Source organism: Sciurus carolinensis, chromosome 1, assembly GCF_902686445.1.
Source record: "Sciurus carolinensis chromosome 1, mSciCar1.2, whole genome shotgun sequence".
Taxonomy (NCBI): domain Eukaryota; kingdom Metazoa; phylum Chordata; class Mammalia; order Rodentia; family Sciuridae; genus Sciurus; species Sciurus carolinensis.
In genome coordinates this window covers 122,463,440-122,467,681 of record NC_062213.1, presented here as the reverse complement: position 1 = coordinate 122,467,681, position 4,242 = coordinate 122,463,440, and the positions used below count along the sequence as shown (strand labels likewise).

Here is a 4,242-nt window from a genome sequence, read left to right as displayed (position 1 = left end):
GTGCAAGCAGAAAAACATTGTAGCTCTCTGTGTTGCAGGCTGAAATCCAAATCCACCTCATCAGCATGCAGATCTCAACCTGATGCCAGAGACAGTCTAGAGGTTCCATGTTCAAGCACTGTCCTGGGAATAGTAACCTTTGGTTTCTGAAAGATACTGGTCTCACTGCAGTTAATCTGACATTGAGTTCCTTTGTGGCAGTGTGTTAGCATCCCTGCCCTGGTCTCCAGTGGGTGGAGCATTGTTCCCTCCTCTGCTGCCCAAGATCAGAGGAGGAGTGGTAAAGGCAGCTCTTTCTATGCGAAGCTAAAGTAGTTCTAGCAGCTCTGTCTGTGAGTGGTGGCTTTGGGACAGGAGTTGTGGGGCTCTGCCCAGCTCTGGCTTTCACCTTGCAGGCCTAGTGTTGAATTTTAATTCTGAGGCCTGAACTTGCTCCCTTCTTCCTCCTTCAAGCAGGGGACATCTCTCCCCACAACTGCTGCACAACTCTTCCTAGCATTGACTTCTGGCCTGCTCAGAAAAATAAAGTACCCATTCTCCCCAAAATAACCTATGCGGTCTGTTAGAAACGGCACTGCGTCCAAGTCCGAATCTTAAATAAAGACCTAGAGATGTCGTTTTATGCATTTTTTAAACAGACCATTTCACTGCGATAGTGTGTGCGCCAAGGGCCCAGCTCTCTCCAGTTTTGTTCAGGACTTTGAAGACGCTGGATTTGAGCCAATAACCAAGTATCACCAGGGAAACACTGAACTTTAAGAAGGGAAAGTCACTCCTCTCCGAGTGGACTGGATTCTTAGAAGACTATATGTTAGGTGCCAGTAGCTGTTGCACAGGTAGTCTTAACTCCCTCCCATTTCCATCCTGGCACCTTTGTTAGCCCAACTCCGAATACCGTGATTCTTAAAAAAGAGCCCTTGAACGGAATTAAACCTGATGGAAAGTGAAGAACAAGGTCCAGAAACGTAAAGGTTTTAGGAAGAGCTCGGTGTCCGGAGACTTCCACCACCCCTTTGTGATCCGCGTGTAATCTCTACGTGCAGAGGAAAGGGGCGCTGGAGGTAGGCCACAGGCAGCTTCTCCCCGTCCTTTGGTGGAGAGTTCCACAGCTGGAAAGGAAGGGGTACACAGGCAAATGTGCACCAGGAGGGGGCAGTCCGTGCACGCCCGCGCCTCTCTGAAGGGGGGCCACACCACGATGCCAATCGCTCGTGAACCCCTGCTAAGCTGGGGGCCCTGGGGACTACAGGTTCATAGATGCTGGGCGTAGGATGGAGTCAAGTGGGAGGGCCCAAGAAAGGTTGCAAAGGGGCTCCCCGCAGTGGCCCTAAGCTGGAAGCAGGCGGCATGGCTATGGCCGGGGAAAGGACGTTGGCTGCGGAGTAGGATGCGAAAGTTTGGGAGGGCAGGGTGCCAGGGGCTCGTGGTCCGTGCCTCCCTCCTGCCTGCCGCTGTCGCCGTATGTCCCCGCCGCTGCACCGGGCGTCCCAGACTGCCGAGCACCGCCACCCGCTTGCGCCACGCCCTCGGCGCCCAGGTTCTGTTTCTTCCACTTGGTCCTGCGGTTCTGGAACCAGATTTTGGTCTGTCTCAGGGAGGCTGAGTGACAGCGCCAGGTTCAGACGCTCGCACACTAAGCGAGCTACGCTAGCGCGTAGCCCAGAACTTGTTCTCCAAGGCTACCAGCGGCTCCGTGAAAGCGGTGCGCGCTCGCCGGGCTTGGTGCAGCTGGGCTCAGCGCGCCAGCGCAGGGACCTCGGGGAACCGCGCCAGCCGGGTCAGCCGGTGAGACCGCCTCCGCCGTCTGCTTTGCTCTCCGGCCGCCAACACCGCCGCCCCGACCTCGGGGGAGCGCGTGAGGTCCATCTGAGCGCGAGCCGGTCCCGAGTCCTCTGCGTCCTCCTCTTCCTCTTCGGCCTCTGAACCCTCCGGTGGGGACGCCGGACTGGCACCTTGGCCCGCAGTAGATTAAGACCTCGAGAGCGTTTAGTGGAGCGTCTTCCCGGTCCCTAGAAGCCTATTTTGATGGGGACTCCAAGGGTCTCCCGGTGTCTGACTAGGTTTCCAGGGCTCGCGTCTTCCCAGCCTCCCTTTTCTTGGCTTCCCGTGGAGTGAGGCGCTCGGCGGGGAGCGTAGTGTGGGTGAACTTCTGCGGATCCAGATGACCAGGACCGAGAAGATCTTGTGGTGGGAGGGAGCCGCCTTGGCCCAGCGGTCCTGCCAAACCTGCACACCCGCCGCCCGCGGGCCTCCTGGCGGTGCCGGGTCGGGGGTGGTGGTGCTCCGGCTTGCCTTGGCTGTAGTTCAGTCGCAGCTCTCTCCCGAGATATTATTTTAAACGCAAATTCTTTTTTAATTTCTTCATTAAAATATTTTTTTACTTTTTCATTTGCATATTCTTATTGATGGAATAAATTGAAGTAAAGAAAACTGGAATATTTTTGTCATCGGTTCATTTTCTAGTGGTTTTTAATTATTTCATTATAGATATACATAATATTGGAATTCATTTAGACATAATTATACAAGCATGGAATATGATTTGTTTCAATTCATTCCCTCTTACCTCCCCTCTTCTCTCTCCCTGTTCCCTTTCCTTTACTCTACTGATGTTTCTTCTATTTATTTATGGTTTGTTTTTAAATTAGCTTGCCTCATTTAAAAAAATATAACTTTTTTTAACGTAGGAAGAATGGTTTTTGAACAGCATGTTATGTAACTAATATTGTAGAAAACATCAAGAAAAATTCAAAAATTTTCAATGACATTTTTGACCATCTTGAGAAAATTTATGTAACTGAGAAAAAATTAGAATTCCAGAATAAACTCGGAGAAATTTAAAGTGACTTTTGGGTCAATTACTCATTACACCTAGAGGCTGCTTGAAACCTCTGGATTACACCATAGAACATTCTTCCATACTAGACATAACAAGATAATGTGATCACTGAAGTTATATATTAATAAGAAAAATGAATTATCTCAATTACTATATATTCACCACAAACCAACAACATAGTTTACAAATGTTCTAGTTTCCACAGAAGTAACAATTGCATCTCCTTAATTCTGGAAATTGAGTAAAATTAGCTTTCCTTAGATCTTTTTATAACCTTTGAAATGTACTAATTTTTATTTTTTAGTGAACCAAAGATACTCTTCTAGTTCTCATTTAAAATTTTTACTCCACAAAAAGACATTAAACTACAAGGAATAAGATACACCTTTAATTAAATTATGTTGCTAACCTAAACGCATGGTTGTTGCCAGCATGGTGTTAACCTATGAACTTTAAAAGAACTGACAAAACTATAAGTTCCTGAGAAAACCCCAAAGTATAGAGTGTAATTTCAGTATCTCCTAACTATCCTGTATTATACTTTATTAGTGTATCACTGACCATACACATTATTTAAATTTTCTAAAATCAATTAATTTATTTTCTGAAAAGAAAATGCTTTGTTCTTTCATGAGATTATTTTTCCTCCAAATATGAGGCAGAATAATGCTTATAACTGTAAATCATGTGTCATTTGCATCTTGCTATCTATCTCCATAATAATAACTTTACATATATTTAGTTTAGGAAATAAACAGATACTTCAAGGAGAAATTTAATTAGTCAAATATCATTATTTCAATATTTGGATTTTAAAATGAATTGCAAAATCTTGCCCAAATACTTTAGGATTTAATTTTATGAGGTACTTAGATTTATGTTATTCATAGATTCCACATATAGTTTCCAAAATGCAGTGGGAGATAGGTTCTTTGATATGGTTCATTTTTTTCCCCAGGAAAGGAAAATTTAGCAATGTAATTATTTTATAGTTGATTTTAGCATCATGTTTAAAAAGTATTTGCCTGTCCCAAGGACATAAGAGTTTCTTCTATTCTGCATGTTGATTTGCATGTACTGGTTTTGAAACATTGAACTAACCTTGAATTCCTGAAAGAATCCTCATTGCTCCACTCCACACTTTGCTGACACTTTGCTGAAGATTTTTGTACCTATGTTCATGTTTCTCTCTCTCTCTCTTTGTCTTTGGTAATGGTGAAGATTGGCCTGAAATGCTTTATGAAATATTTTCTTTTTTTTCTGTTTTGAAGAAGAGTTGTGGTAGCACTCATGTTATTTCTTATTTAAATGGATAAAATAACTTTCCACTGAAACCTGAGCAAAGAGTTGTTTTTCCGTATTAAAATAGTAGTTTATTCTTTTAGATTTATAAATATTCTTCA

The 4,242-nt window shown here is 44.3% G+C and overlaps 1 pseudogene; it reads right to left on the bottom strand.

The window, feature by feature from the left end:
* Window positions 1-1,251: 1,251 nt before the first annotated feature.
* LOC124994533 (NK1 transcription factor-related protein 2-like) lies at window positions 1,252-3,965 on the bottom strand (annotated as a pseudogene).
* Between the last annotated feature and the right edge of the window lie 277 nt (window positions 3,966-4,242).